The sequence below is a fragment of the Aristolochia californica genome, unplaced genomic scaffold, assembly GCF_029961685.1.
Source record: "Aristolochia californica isolate CCGP_79_NKW_82.1479 unplaced genomic scaffold, dmAriCali1.0.hap1 SCAF_3, whole genome shotgun sequence".
Lineage (NCBI taxonomy): Eukaryota > Viridiplantae > Streptophyta > Magnoliopsida > Piperales > Aristolochiaceae > Aristolochia > Aristolochia californica.
In genome coordinates, this window is record NW_027181992.1 from 15,014,076 (window position 1) to 15,031,101 (window position 17,026).

Here is a 17,026-nt window from a genome sequence, read left to right on the forward strand (position 1 = left end):
CTGATATTATATGTCGATGATATTATGCTCGCTAGTAGCGATATAGGCTTACTACACGAAACCAAGAAATTTCTGATGAAGAAATTCGAGATGAAAGATCTTGGTGATGCCTCTTTTGTATTAGGTATACAAATACTTAGAGATCGTTCTCAAGGTATCCTTAGGTTGTCACAAAAGAGCTATATCGATAAGGTTTTGAGCAAATTCGCATGAATGATAGTAAACCAAGAGACACACCCATCTCTAAAGGAGACAAGTTTAGTCTCAAATAGTGCCCTAATAATGATCTTGAAAGAAAAGAGATGCAGAAAATTCCCTATGCATCAGTAGGGAGTCTAATGTACGCTCAAGTTTGTACTCGTCTCGACATAACAAGTATTTGAGTAATTCGGGTATGCAACAAACACGTGATGCATTACTTGAGGAGAATAAAAGACTACATGCTCACTTATCGTAGATCAAACAGTTTAGAGATCATTGGGTTCTTTGATTCTGACTTTGCTGGATGCCAAGATAGCAGACACTCCACATCAGGCTACATCTTTATGTTGGGTAAATGAGCTATCTCATGGAAGTCTACTAAGCAGACTCTCATAGCTTCTTCAACCATGGCTGTGGAGTTTATTGCTTGTTTTGAAGTGTCCATCCACGGAATTTGGTTGCCAAACTTTGTCATTGGGCTGCGAGTGGTAGATAGCATTGACTTGCCATTAAAGATTTATTGTGACAATAAGTCAGCGGTACTTTATTCCAACAACAATAGGAGCTCGACGAAGTCGAAGTTTATCGACATCAAGTTTCTAGTTGTTTAGGAGAAAGTTCATAATAAACAGATTTCTATAGAACATTTAGGGACAAACTCTATGCTAGCAGACCCAATAACCAACGGTTTAACTCCTAAGGTTTTTCATGAGCACACTGCTCATATGGGCGTTATTTCTGAGGATACTTTGGTTTAGTGGGAGTCATTTCTGTACTATATATTTGCTTTAGACATTGAGCTATTCGATTTTGTTCATAATAAAATTGATTGCTTATTATTCTATTTTTTAACTTGCTTGTGTTTCTTTTTATGAGCAATGTTCGCATTGCATTAAGGACTTTGGAAAGATCTCACTAAAGACTAAAGAAGGAACAGTTGGAAATAAGTATGTACGACATTACATTGTATGTAATTTCCATGTTCCTCATCCATATTTGATCTATATCATTGAGTGTATTAGTATGGTGATCATCATGGTTTAGTCACGACTATAATGTGATTAAAGTTGAGGTGGTTCCATTATTAATATATAATATGGTTTCATTATTAATAGTATATAAATGCGTGCCTAAAGAATTTGTGCTATAATTGTTTCAGGCATGATATGTAACCTAAGTGGGAGATTGTTAGGAAACTTACGTTTCCTATTCCAATTTGGGTAACATATTTATTATTCATTTATATTTACTATTTAATGGAATAGGTCAAAATTAAGTGATCGAATTTTGTTAAGCCCATTAAGGAATATGGGCCAATTGAGTAGATACCATATGAAATTATGGGAACCCTATATAACGAGACACATTATGGTTATGGTCCCCGATATACTAAATCACACACAGTTTCCCTTCTCCCCATCTGAAAGAGAGACGGAGGTCCCATTGAGGAACTAAAGAGATTTAGTTGAGGAAGATCACAAAATCAATCATTCGTTCGTATCAATTGCCACAGAAGGTGATCGTTTGGAATAGATCTAGGTATTTATCGTGAATCCTAATATTCTGGCATGATGTAAATTCTAGATTATGTATTTAAGATTAAGGTTTTTTTCTTACAATAAGCACTTAAAGACGGCGTTGCTTGTACTGCTATTCACCTCCAATTTCATAGGGTACATGGCCTAAACATTAAGGACAAAAAGAGGACCAGTACTTCTACTTACATAGAACCTTTTTCTTACTCTAAATTGAAGCTTATTTATGGACATTGAAAAGAAGATTTGGATCTTCTAACCGAGCATTTGAATTCCTCTAATTTGATCATTAATGTCCATCAAACTCATGATTGAACGCATGTATTTCTCTCTCTTTACACTCCTATCTCAACTCAAAGAAGGAGATTTGGGTTCTTTTTTACATACATATGTAATCTCTCTCTTACTTTTTGAAAAAAAATGAGTCTAACTTGTCATTGCTGATGGACGCAAAGGTGGGCAAACAACTCAAAGAAAGAGAAAGTAAGAAGAAAAATAGAGGACAGACAAAAGATAAAAGGAAATTTTTGTTACAATTGCTTGTTTATTCAAAGGTTGAGTGCATGGGTATTTATATTACTCAAAAGACACAAATCAATGGATACATCTTATCACACCAAAAGATACTAATCAATAGATACATCTTATCACACCAAAAGACACTAATCAATCGATGCATCTTATCACACCAAAAGACACAAATCAATGGACACATCTTTTTTTTTTTTTGAACAATGTATAGTAAATTGGTAATAAATTCTTCTAGAAAACTTTAATTCATGAATGGTCTGATTCACTGAAACCTAGACATGCATAGTTTTCCAATGTCATATTATTTGTACCATTTAAATAAGAATAACCCCTTCAACTGATTCGTTGATTCCAGTTAAATTTAATATCCAAAACCCCTTCTTAAACTTGATATCTTTGCAATACCGATCAACATTTTGTTGAAATTTTGGATTCCATGATGTATAATCACATAGAAAAGGATTAAGTGGTGAGAATAAGAAGAAGAAGAATTTTGAAGAGAAAGTTTTAGGAGGAGAAGAGGAAGAATGACGAGTTTGGAGAAAAGAGGAGGAAGATTAGGGTAATGGATTTTTTCTTTTATAGTTTTTGGGCTTGACAGAGATTTGCCAACTTGTCTTGTACAAATCTATGTCTTCTTCCTAAAGTATCAAAGTTTAGGAAATTATCCATGGTTAAAGTACCAAGTTCTAGATTATTTCTCCAATATTTTGTAATGTAGTCTTTTTCAGCTACCTGTGCAAAAGGCTCTGGCAATTTTTCATAAAAGATAGACAGATAGGGTTTCTGATCATCTATTTGCAATTTGTAGAAGTAGCTTGCAAATTCGCAATAATACTTATTGTAAAAACAAATGTTAAAAATTTGTAACTTGTTTAATTTTTGAAGAATTTCTAAACATTTTCTTTGTTTAGTATTCTCATTGTAAGCTTCTAGGGTTGGATGTATTCCTAGAAATTATTTTGATATCTTAGCCACCAATCCTTTCAAGATGTTGGCTATAGATATTGAGGTATTAGCTCATTTTTGGTCTTCGGGAAGGTTGTCCCACCAATGAGCTACATTACCTTGTAATGCATGGGTAAAGAAATTAAATGTTGAATCTTTGTCCCAAGATTCATGCATATTTGCGGCATTGCTCATGCTTCTTTCCCGTTCTTTAAGGACTTTTTCTCTATCCTTGGGGCAATCCAAGTTGAGATAAAATCCAAAAGGGTTTATGCTATCTATGGTTTGGTGTCCCTTAGTAGCATGTGATGGATCGACATTTGTGTATTTTGTCGAGTACCTTTTTCCTCCCAAAGATATTTTGGAGTGGGAGAAACTTTCTCGTTCTTGCGGGTGAATAGCAGTTCGGTTTCAAAAGTTATCTTGAAAGCTATCTTCCATGTGGGTATCTCGTACCTTTGATGTTTCTGCTTCATGTTGGTTACTCCGCGAAACATTCAAAATCTTTTACCAAGATCATCTGCCTTTTTGTCTTTAGCAGAGTAGTTTGTTTTCTTGGTATTTTCTTCTGCAACTTCGTCAGATTCCCATGCCTTTGGTTCATTGTCATGTTGCTCTTTTTGTTTACTAGAGGAAGGTTTTTCCTCTTGAACATAATAAATCGGTTGGCGACCGAAAGTATTATATTCTGCGTAACTTTATCAACGGTAGAAGATGATGCTTTTGAAGCGATCCTAAAAGCCGAAGGTTTGAGATTTTTTTTCATAGGTGCAATGCAAGATGTTGCAATGTATACTAGGTTTTTAAGCCATCCGGTAATGTCAAGAAGGCCTAATGGTAATGGAGTTTCCATATCCATTAAATAGAAAAACTCTGTCATAGAGCTATTTCTTGAAGCTTCCTTTGAAGTCTTTTTATCATATACCGTAGTAAAATTTCTCTACGGGTTAGTCTCCACCATTCAACCAGATATGCTTGATAGACTATATCGGTTTCATTTACTGGTCTGAGATTTTCTCTGGCTTGCCAATTTCGGTCTTTCATTGAACGTACCAGACGAATTTGATCTAATAGTGTTTCTCTATAGATCATTTTCACAAAGCTAGAAGGTTTAGCTTTTGTTTGATTTTCTTGATCTTGCATCTTAGTTTGTAGATGCGATCAGTGTATCTTTCCTAAAAATAGTAATACCATACCATCGCTGGGATTGTGTTATCCTCTGGTTGAAGAGTATTTCTTTGGAGTAAGGCGAAGTTAAGGCCTTCTCTTTTTAATTTTAAACGATCTAAAAGTTTCTTCTTATAGATCATTCTGGAGTCCAAGGTGTAAAAGGTGTTTTATACCTTGATGGACCGGGAGAACCTAGACGTTCTTTTGAACCTAGATGTTCTTTTAATGCTATGACTTTTGTTAAAAGTTCTTGCATTTTATCTTTTTTTAGATTATCTAAACTTTGTTTTAGTTCTGTTAATTATTTGAAGAAAGCAAGACTATTTCCATGGTCAATCTTTTCTAGAATATTTTCGATGATGTTTTGACACTTTATTATTTCTCTATGTTTATGTTCATCATAGAGAAAATCAACTTTCTACTGTAGATTGTCAACAACACTTTCTAACCTTGTAAGGATCTTTCCATAAGATTCTAAGGTTTGGTTGGGATGAGTGACAATGTCACTGTTTCCTATTGGTGGTCCTAAGGCTTTGTATGGGCTATGTGCCATCTTCGATGTGAAGTGGAACATAGGCATTGGGCCTTGGGTTTCCTATTCTTTCGAAACAAGAACTGGTTGGGGCTCTACTGGTAGAGGTAGAGGGCCTATCCTGTTCGATGGAAAAGTTGGATCTAGCATTTGTGATCACTAGTTTCCCTTCTATCTCATTTATGGTTTTACGGGAGAGGGGAAGGTGTCTGGGTGCCAAAGGTTGAACTACCCATTCTGTTGGCCATGTTAACTCTCTGGGGTCGAGTTCTTCTATGGTCAAGTTTTTCAGAATAACCAATGTTTTTGGCTAATTCTATGAGTCTCTTTGAATCTTTAACTGGAACCTTTCAAGTATTAATTCCTCGGGCTACTATTCATATGAGTATGCGCATAACTCTTCTTCCTGGTTGAATTCCATTTTTCGACCAGTTGTCTATGTAGATTTTTAAGGACAAGGTATCCTGAATGTGCTTGTCTTCTAAATCTATTTGTAGATTGGACTAGGTTGTGAAGGAAACTGGTCCTAATCCTAAATTTGCTCTAACTCCTCCAAGTAGGGCTTTTTCAAAATTATTCTTCACAGAGTTATCTACAATAGCTGCTATGAAGGGTAAATTTTGGTTTATTCGTATTAAGGGATCTAATCCTATACGAACTAGTCCATAATGGACATAATTGAATCTTTTTAGATTAGCTAAGTCAGATTCACTTAACAATCTATAACAAAAGGTACAGGAATCGGTATTTTGTATCTCAACAGATAGTTCCTTCTAGAAGACGAAGGATTTCATTTGGACTCAATCCAATCTTTATTGTAGACTTCAGTTATCATGGGGATACTTATTGTCCACTTTTGTCTATCCTGCATGAGATTAGGATGTTCATCGTATTCTCCCTGTGTTTCATGATGTATATGAACACTGTTTTGAAGAGAAGTAAATTCTATTCCTATTTGCTCGGACATTTAGGAATTTTAGATGAGTTGATGTCTCTTCTAATTTTTGGAACAAAATTTCAATCAATCATTCCAATTGATACAAAGTGATGAAAAGATAGATATGTTGTATAAAAAGTTCTCTCAATTCCTCATTTTGAGTTAAGTCACAGATGTCTCGTATAAGACGATCTCTATCTGTCCCTTGCAAATAACTTTCTGTAACTCTTTTCTACATGGTTTGTTCTTAACCATTTTAGTTTTCACTTCTCGAATAGGTTCTAAGATCCTAGAGTGATTTATTTCTTGATCTACATAGCTTTGTAGATCTGTAAGGAATTTTACTGTTTCTTCAGTATTTCCTGTTTTAAGTACCTCAAGATGGGCATTAATTTTTCTCTTGAGTTTCTGTACTTGTTCATTGACAACACTTTCTATTCCCACGCATAGGAATGCAACATTTTCTGCGGTGTATTTCTCCCAACATCTTTTCATAAGGAAGTTGTGATGCGTATCACCAACTAAATCCATTATGTTATTTAATATTGGATTATTCTTGTCATGCCACCTGTGTGGATAGCCTATTATTGGACAAATATGTGTGTGTCCAGTTTTTAACACAGTGTCATATGAAGGACCGTTAAGTTCCATCTAACCAACCAACTGAGGTCTTTGGTAAATACATTTGTATCATACAAATGTTATCTAGGATATGACCGGTTTGGGTAGTAACTGTTTTGGGAGTATATAATCCTAAACAAAAAGAATTCAATAGCTTTAGATTCTTTAGCTCTAAACACTAAAAAGTCCAAGACTAATTCTTGGCACTGTAGGACGTGTAAACCTATGCTCTGATACCATTTAAAAACAAACATACTCAACAACCTAAAATAGGGTGAACAGATACCAAAAGCACTATTGCACTGATACCATTTTTAAAATGCAACTTAGGGATGAGGGTAGTGGAATGATTCCTAGAGACAGGGGCAGCGAAAAATAACTAAGATGACTCACACAATACTATTCTTCAGGTCTTATTCATACATCCTATCATTTCACCATCATATCACTCCTGCTTCCTACCACATGTCACTGTTATTTACTCGTTTGTGTCTATTTTTAATAGCTATCTCATAGACCCAATATAACTTCTGCTGTTACTCAGAACATCTTCGGGGTTTGACCCTATTCCTACCGGCTTACCACCACGTGGGCAATCCGTCTATGCGGTCCTCACGGTTTCCAGAGGGCCCCAAGTCGTGCATGTTAACCGTTGCAGCTCCATGGCTGCTCTAGCAGGGTTGAGCACAACTCCGTTTCGTTTTCTACTTCGGAGCGTAATCGAATAATTCCAAGTCTCTAGCTTCTGTCCAATTTGGCACTATTTCCATACTATTACTATTGATGAGTGAACAATAATAAACAAGAATAGTAACCATGAATAGTAACTTTTGAACAGTAACTCCTGAATAGTAAAAAAAATTGTGGAGATTCATATATACATATACGGAAGATGAACAGTATAAACAAAAACACTGTACGAATCAAAATATTACAAACATGCAAAAATATGAAAACAACATACAAAGTCAGCAGCCACATCAACAAACAAGTCCGCATCCATTAAATCCAAAGACAAAATCAAAGTTAGCAAAGGTGGCTGTAAAAGTCAGCAAAGGCGGCTATAAAAGTCATCAAAGGCGGCTGCACAAAGTCATCAATGGTGGCTACAACAGATTCCTGCACGTCAGCATAATGACGTCACAAGAAGAAAAATCATTTCTACCCCTGTTTTCGGTGCCAAAAAGTAATAATACAAGGGCAAAAATGAAAACCCAAAAAGACAAAAATTACCCTTTGTCTTTAAACACACACCATTCAGACTCAACAACCTATAATAGGGTGAACAGATACCAAAAACACTATTGCTCTGATACCAATTTTAAACACATACCTAGGGTGAACAGGTACCAAAAACACTATTGCTCTGATACCAATTTTAAACACAACCTAGGGATGAGGGTAGTGGAACGAGATTCCTAGGGACAGGGGTAGCAGAAAACAACTGAAATGACTCACACAATACTATTCTTCAGGTCCTATTCATACATCCTATCATTTCACCATCATATTACTCTTGTTTTCTACCACATGTCATTGCTATTTACTCGTTTGTGTCTATTTTTAATAGCTATCTAATAGGCACAACATGACTTCTGTTGCTACTCAAAACTTCTTTGAGGTTTGATCCTATTCCTGCCAGTTTACCACCACATGGGCAATCCGTCTATGCAGTCCTCACAGTTTCCAGAGGGCCCCAAGCTATGCATGTTAACCGTTGCAGCTCCATGGTTGCTTCAGTAGGGTAGAGCACAACTCCATTTCATTTTCTGCCTCGGAGCATTGCCGAATAATTCCAAGTCTCTAGCTTCTGTCCTATTTGGCACTATTTTGGTACTATTTCTTTTGACGAGTGAAAAGTAATCATGAATAGTAAACATGAACAGTAATCATGAACAGTAAAAATGAATAGTAATTTTTGAACAGTAACTCTTGAATAGTGAAAACAAATACTGTGGAGATTCATATATATAGATGCAGAAGATGAACAGTATAAACAAACACTGTACGAATCAAAATATAAAACATGTGGAAATAAAATTATTGTTAAAAATGACTAAATATATATCCTTAAAAAAGGAAAATAGAAACTACATAGCTACATAACTCCTGAAGTTACCGACCGTGCTATCGGTCGATTTCCTCTTTACTACTCAGCCATTACAGTTGTTTTGCACATACCGTGCTTTAAGGAACTTGTTGGAGGATGCTCGCCGGAAATCACCTTCTTCTTCTTCTTCGAATGAAAGAGTGGGGAATTTTTTCGATGTCTCAACCTTTGGAGGAGCCTTGAATTTATAGGTGAAGAATTTTTGTTTCTTCGGCTTTTACCCTTAAATGAGTTAAAAGTCCAAACCCTCCCCCTTAAGTTGTATTTATAAATATCAAAAGTACTAATATTACAAGAATACTTTGTTACAGTCTTCAGATCTAACACGGTGACTCATACAGAAAAAGAAAAGAAGAAAAGAAAATCAAGTCGAAGGGAAGCATGAAAACCCTCGAGCTCGTTTAGGAGAACTCAAACCCTCTGTTTTAACCTAAATTCAGACTTGCTTCTTTTCATTCCATTCCCCCTCTAAGTAGGGTTTATGTACACATGGTTCAAGAGAAAATTACAATTTAGCCCCTCCATGGCCTTTAACTTGAAAAGTAAACTAAATGACTACGTAATTGACTCAGTCAGAGTAATTGACTCAGCCATGGTGTCTCTGCCTGACTCGGCCTGCTATTGGGTTCATAACACTACACTCCGTCCGGAGAATGAGCTTGTCCTCAAGGTTGAAGGTAGGGATGTGTGCCAAACATCGCCACATCTCCCCAAGTAGCATCTGTGGCATCCGCGACAACCCACTTGGCGACAAAAGTGGCATTGCCCGATCTTGCTCTGCCCTCTATCAGTCCTAGACTGGTGTGAAATAGCCTCTTCCTATGGCCCTCCATTTGCAAGGTTGCACTGCCCACACTTTTCATGGTCATGGCGAAGAACCAGCATGGCAGTAACAACATCATGACCATCCCCCTGGGATTGAGAAGACTCAGCAACACTAACCCCCTCAATTTTCTGCACCTTGAAACACTCAGAGGCATGGAACCATCATGGAAAATAGGATCTGCACGGTGACTATGTATGGTTAGTTGAGCCGTTCCATTGCGTAGTGCCAAGACAACAAAGATTGCTTCAACTGCCCCAAGGAGATGACCAATATCACCTTTTTTTTTAGACAATGCCAAAGCCCCTGAACTTGCATTGGCTTCAACAACATCACCCACTGTAGTGGATGTGTCATGAGAATTTTTTTGGGATCTTCCTGGGCCATGGATCTTGTCACCCTTCTTCCCTCTCTTCCCTCCAGATTGGCTGTTGACGCTGGAAGAGAACTCCTGTTATTGGAACGTGTAATGGTGGAAATGGATTGAACCTTGAGGAGGCTCGACCTAGACCTCTGAGGGAGAATCCGACCTGGCTAAAACTAAATGATTCAATGCTTAATATTCATTCAGCTCTTTGTCCCAATAAATAGGTTTGGGGACGAAATTACAACTCAGACCCATGGGTCACATGGTTCACGCAAAATTACATTCAAACCATAACATACATGAAAAAGGAAATAGCATAATTTAATTCCTATGTCTGTTGATAACTCGGGATGCTATGGAGTCCATAACATCACCCCCCTCATAGAGAAAGAGCTTGTCCTCAAGCTCAAAAGAGGGGTAGAGAGCCCTGAAAGCGGCTAAGGGCTCCCATGTAGTGTCAATGGGTTCAGTATGAGCCCACTGCACTAGAATCTCCCAATCGCCCTGAATGCGGTGAGCCTGCAACACCTACGCTGGAATAGAAAGGACCCGACCCTCATGTAGTGGTGGCAGAGGTGTGTGTAGGAATGGGGAGTCTCCCTGGAAGGCTTTCAATTGGGAGAAGTGAAACACACTATGGATCTTGGCTTTTGGTGGAAGTTGTAAGCGGTAGGCGATTGTGCCAATGCAGTCCAACACTTGAAAAGGCACATAGTATTTTGGGGAGAGTTTGTGACGTTTGGAGGCTGTCAGTGAAAGCTACCAGTAATGTTGGAGACGTAGCCACACATAATCCCCTGGAGAGAAGAAGACGTCCCGGTGCTTCTTATCATAATAGAGTTTCATGGCTTGTTGGGCATCCTGAAGATGAGTGCGTACCTCATGGAGCATGGCGTCCCTTTTGGCTAAAGCTGATCCAAGGTGGTGACCTTGGATGCACCTGGTTCATACGATAAAAGCCAAGGCGGATCTCTGCCATACACTACCTTGAACGGAGTAGTGCCGAGTGCATTGTGGTATGATGTGTTATAACAGAATTTGGCCCATGCCAGCCACTAAACCCACCGTTTAGGTGAGTCCCCCACAAAACAACGGAGATACATCTCAAGCGTCCTGTTGACCACCTCGGTCTGTCCATCAGTCTACGGGTGGTAGGCAGTAGAGAACGCCAATTTGGTGCCCTGCAGCTTAAAGTGTTCTTTCCAAAACATACTGGTGAAGATGGCATTCCTGTCACTGGTAATGGACGCAGGCACCCCATGTAACCGGACAATATTATCCATGAAGAGCTGACCCACATGAGCTGCTAGGTATGCACCAAAGGGAGGAAATGGCCATACTTGGAGAAGCGGTCAACCACTACAAATATAACGGATTTTCCTGAAGAGGTGGGAAGGCTATCAATGAAGTCCATAGAAATATCTGACCATACCTGTGACTGTAGCTGAAGAGATTGGAGCAATCCTACTAGACTTAATGATTTGGAGTTGTTCCGTTGACAAGTCTGACAAGCTGCCACATACTCTGTTACACTTCTCTTCATACCCTTCCAAAAAAATTCGCAACTGAGGCAGAAATACGTTTTTTGTCTGCCCTCATGTGTACTATCATGGAAAGAGGTTAAGATGCTGGTAATGAGTGGCAAGGTGGGGTGTAGAACAATCCTATTTTTGAATAGGATAAGACGATCCTGGATCGTCCAATGGCTATCTGAGGTCCCCTGCTAAATATCATGATATAAGGCAATGAGTTTGGGATGCTGATGTGTCTCCTCTCTAATAGAGTCCAACAAACGACTTCTGGGCTGACTGATAGCATGCAATTTTGGCTCTGGAATGTCCCAACGAGACAAGGCATCGGCCCTCACATTCAGATTGCAAGGTTTATACGCAACGGTAAAGTCAAACCCCATCAGTTTAGTCAACATATGCTGCTGAGGAGAGGTGGTGAGATGCTGCTCAAGAAGATACTTCAATCTTGAATGATCGGTCTGAATAAGAAATGGGCACCCCCAAAGATAGGGCCTCCAAAGCTGGACGACTTTAGCTAAACCGATCAATTCCCTTTCATAAGCCGCAAGTTTGTGATGGTGTTGGCCAAACTGTCGGCTGAAATAAGCGATCGGGTGGCCTTGTTGCTGTAACACTGCACTTATACCCCTGCCCAAAGCATCACATTCCACTACAAACGACTCATCAAAATCTGGTAGCTGCAAAACCGGTGCTGAAGATAAAGCTGCCTTCAACTGCTGAAAAGAATGATCCGCTGGCTCGGACCAGCTGAAAGCATTTTTCCTGAGGAGATTGTTGAGCGGTATTGCAATCTGTCTGTAGCTGCGGATAAATTTTCGGTAATAGCCAGCGAGGCCCAAAAATCCCCTTAACGCTGTGATGGATATGGGAGGAGACTAGTCTGTGACGGCCTGAATCTTGCTCTGGTCAACCTTTACCCCAACGACGAAAATAACGTGGCCCAAGTATGCCACCTCGTTTGTGCCCATAGAACACTTGGACTTGTTTAAAACCAAATGAAGTGAACGGAGGAGAGTAAATACCTGGTGAAGGTGTTGAAGGTGCTCATCCCAATGTTTTCTATACACCAATTTATCATCAAAAAAACTAGAACATATTTCCGTAAGAGAGAGCTAAATACGTCATTCATGAGGGCTAGGAAAGTGGATGCCGCATTGGAGAGACCAAAGGGCATCACTAGGAACTCGAAATGCCCATGGTGCGTGTGGAACACGATCTTATCCACATCGGAAGGATGAACTCTAGTATGATGATAACTTGACTTCAAGTCCAGCTTTGTAAATATAGTGGGTCCATGTAACTCATCTAACAACTCATCCACCACGGGAATTGGAAATTTGTCTTTAATTATGTTAGCATTGAGCTGCCTGTAGTCCACACAAAATCTCCAGGACTTGTCATGTTTTTTGACCAGTAACACCGGGGATGAGAAAGGAGACTTGCTGGGCTGAATAATTCCCTGGGCAAGCATATTTGGGTACTGGCTCTCAATTTCATCCTTCTATAAGTGGGGGTAATGGTAAGGTCAAACCACCACAGGTTTTGTCCCCAATTTCAATTTGATGCGGTGATCACAGTGGCGAATAGGCGGAAGAGTAGTAGGTTCCTGAAATAAATCTTCAAAGTCTCTAAGTAATTGAGATAACTTACAGTGCTCGGTGCTCTGGACCTGAACTGCCTGAAGTGTGCAGGGCACAGTAGCATGTGTGCCATGAAAGGTGATCTGACGCTGGCCTTCTGTGAAGGTCATGGTCAGGGCCTGAAAATCCCACAAGATAGGCCCCAACATCTGGAGCCATTTAACTCCGAGTACCAAATCAAATCCTTCCAATGGAATCACCAAGAAATCGGCAATAAAGGAGTGGCCCTCAATACAAAATGGGTGGCTGTAGAGATACCCACACTGGAGATTTTGGCCCCATTGGCCACTGCGATTGAGAGGCCTGTTTTTTGCTTGATTACCAACCAAACGATTCTACCGCTGGCTGACTTATGAAGTTGTGCGTGCTGCCAGAGTCAACTAAGGTTAGTAACTGTAGATGGTGCAACTTGTCCTAAACTTGCATTATGTTGGAACTATGCATGCCAGTCATGACATGGAGTGAAATAGCTGAGGCATCATGTTCTGTCTCAACACTGTCTTCTTCTGGGAGTCTTTCCTCAGTATCCTCACAGAGAAGCACACTGAATAATCTCTTACATATGTGACCTTGGACATACTTTTCATCAAAATTAAAACAAAGACCCTTCACCTTCCTTTGTTCCATCTCTTGTCTATTCAATTTTTTTATCTATGGTACTGGCAGTGTGGAGGAAGAACTCTCTGCACGTGGAGCTGCATTGTGTCCAGTACGTGGAGGCCTTGAATAGGGTGAGGGTGCAATGGTAGTCGCCCTACTTGGCCAAGCTGGTCATCAGACTAGGGATTCCTTCAAAGCTCACTGTTTAGTATCAAAGGTTCTGGCCAAGTTCATAGTGTGGTCCAAATCTCTAGGTTCGTGTAATTCAACCTCCAGACGCAGGGCCTCTATCAAGCCAGCAGTAAAAAGGTTAACATACTGGGAGGGCTTGACAATGGTACTGGCTCTGGCCAAGCGTTCCTGGAAGGTCTTTTGGTACACTTCAATTGTGCCCGTCTGTTTCAAATTCACCAATTCACCCAATAGATTGCTACTGGCTGAAGGACCAAACCTCAGCATGCAAGATTGTTTATATACATCCCAATCCGGAACCAAATGTTCATTTGTTAATTGGTGGAACCATAGAAGCGCTTCATTGAGCATGTGGAATGCAGCCAATTGGACCCGGTCATCCGCCGGTGTTTTTTGATGGTAAAAGAACTGGTCACATCTATGTAACCAGATCAAGAGGTTCAATTTCACATACCTGGGAACCAAATTAGGGGCAATAGCGTGAGGTCTCAATGGGGGATGTGGGTGGCACAGCTGTGGTGGGTGGTGCACTGCCGGTGGTGTATAGCTTCCCGACGGCGGCGATCAAAGTCCATTGTCCTTCTGCCGCCGGAGGAGGAGTTGGATTGATGTATCCATGGCTGCCATGGCCGAACGCAGGTCAGCCGTGGTCTGACAAACCTCATCAATGGATTCCTTTGTCCGTTGATGATTTTCATCAATCAGTTGACGCAAATCCTCTGGGGTATAGGAATCCCCAAGGGTGGATGATAGATGCCAGATTCTGACATGAGAACTAAGTTAATTATAATTGAATAATCCTTATAATTGTGTTATAGGTGGGTATTAATCTATTTTCAAATGAAACGTGCATTTATTGAATTTGGCATTAATCACTTCTTATATTGCATATTTATCTCTCCTAAATTATATTTCATTTGCTTTTAAGGTTTATTTCTTCCTGAAATGATTTTTATGGATTCAATTATGGAATTTCAGGAGAATTTTGATGGAGAAGGAGATATTTACAAAAATGCAATGAGTGAAAGAGAGGGATTTTTTAGGGCACAATCGATCAATAGAAAGAGAAGTCGAGGGGGGAGAAAAGGGAGGCCGCCGACCGAAAGAAGGGAGACCCGAGAGGATTTCCAGCCGTCGTTCGCCATGCCACCGTCGTCCACCGCCGTCCGGCAACCGAGAACAGACCCGAGGAGAGATCGAGAGAGTCTCCATCGTGGCGAGTTCGACACTGCCAGTTTCTGCTCGCCAGGCCGAGAGGTGATCCGAGAGGGCTCCTTTGGCGCCGATTCCGCATTCCGACTATCCTCCAGCGTCGATTACCCATTTTCGACCATTTTTGGAGCTATTTCGACTCCAACCGAGACTCGAGAGAGCCGATCAGAGGACTTCGACTCCATTCCATCGTCCGCCGCACCACCTCCATCTGTGGGTTTCTATCCTTCTTCACCGGCTTCGTCTCTACCTCCGGCCACTTGTTCTTGCAACCCGAAGCCATCAATTTCTGGAAATTGTAGCACCCGTGAGAACAAGCATTTGCTGCCCGAGCGAGAGGAAGGAAAAGGGGAGTAATCCATCATTTTTTAATTTAATTTTCATATAGTTTGAATTTAGGTTTTGAATGTTTATTAAATTTGATTTGAGAATTAATGTTTATCGAATATTTTTTTTCTAGATATTTGATTAAATTAGCTAGTTAGGGTAGGATTGTAATTTAGGTTGGATTTTGGTATTTTAATATGATTTCTGTCTTTCACTCTATGCGCCCGAGAGGGGCTAAACACAAGGATTGAAAAATCAGATTCGTGATTACGTGGCGCTCGAGAGAAGCACGAATCACGGTAAAATCCAGAGTTGATAATTTTAGCATCATCACAATAGGAAATTGATTCTCTTAATTCTAGTGTAATCCGATCTCTGTCATTAACTCTAGGCACCCGAGAGGGGCTAGACGCAAGGATTGAGAATCCAGATTCGTGGTTATGTGGTGCTCGAGAGAGGCACGAATCACGATAAAATCCAGAGTTGATGTTTCTTGTTGTGAAAATAGTTAATTAGATTATTGCTTGATAATCTAGGATATAATTAGTGTTTAGTTCAGATTAATTCATCATATTTGGTTAGGCTAGTTGACTGAAGAATACACAAAATTCAGTCCTCCCTGTGGATATGACCCTCGCTTCCCGCTAGATTACATGAATGATTCGTACGCTTGCGAGGTATAAAAGCCGATGTAATTAAATTTCACATCAAGTTTTTGGCGCCATTGCCGGGGAGGCACGTATTAAGTGTATTTCTTTGTTCTCCATGGTCTTAGGTTAGATTTTTTTTATTTTTTTTAATTTTTTTGCTTTCATAATTTTATCTTGATGATTTTGTATGGAGTTATTTTTATTTCTTCTAGTTAGTTCGTATTTTCAGTAGTGAGTTTGTTAACATAATTTGATAGTTAGTTTTGCTTCATTTTTTGTTTTTATGAACGGGCGCCGCTCCCTAAGTGAACCATTAACTCCCTTGGTTGAAGAGGTAGAACATATTTGTAGGAAAACACCAGAAGTCAAGTTAGGAGCTACCATGGTGAATCAGGGTGAACCATTACAGTTACCTGCAGCCGGTGACCGTAGAGCCCTGAGGGATTATTCTATCCCATCCCACTTCACATCACCTTCTTGCATTATATTGCTACCCACTACTACCGCCGGTTATGAGTTGAAGCCGGGTGTGATCCAACTCTTCCCTACATTCTATGGGTTGGAGAAGGAGGACCCTTATTACCACATCAAGGAATTCTTAGATATATGTGCAACTTTGAAATTCTAGAATTTCTCAGATGATTCTATCCGGTTAAGACTCTTTCCATTTTCACTTAAGGATAAGGCCAAGTCTTGTCTTAATTCCTTAGAGGTGGGCATCATTACTTCATGGGACACATTAGTCATGAAATTTTTGTCCAAGTACTTTCCCATTCAGAGAACTACAACCCTCAGGAGAGAAATCTCCAACTTTATGCAATAGGAGGGTGAACACTTTTATGAGGCTTGGGAGAAATGGAAGGATTTGATCCGTAGGTGTCTGCATCATGGGTTTGAGAAATGGCATTTAGTGCAATACTTTTATCAAGGTCTTACACCCCAGGTTAGATCCATGGTAGATGCAACGAGTGGTGGGAGTTTGATGGGTAAGAGTGCTAGTGAGGCGTGGGACTTCTTTGAAACGTTGAGTGATCAATCTCAGCAATGGGGTACGTCATTTAATGTTGATAGGAGATCCCACGAAGCCAAAAGAGGGGG

General features: G+C 39.8%; 1 non-coding gene across 1 annotated transcript; it reads right to left on the reverse strand.

The window, feature by feature from the left end:
* Positions 1-16,715: 16,715 nt before the first annotated feature.
* Positions 16,716-16,822, reverse strand: LOC137960697 (small nucleolar RNA R71). Its single transcript, XR_011114247.1, has one exon. It is a non-coding gene; the product is annotated as a small nucleolar RNA R71 (small nucleolar RNA).
* Positions 16,823-17,026: the final 204 nt, after the last annotated feature.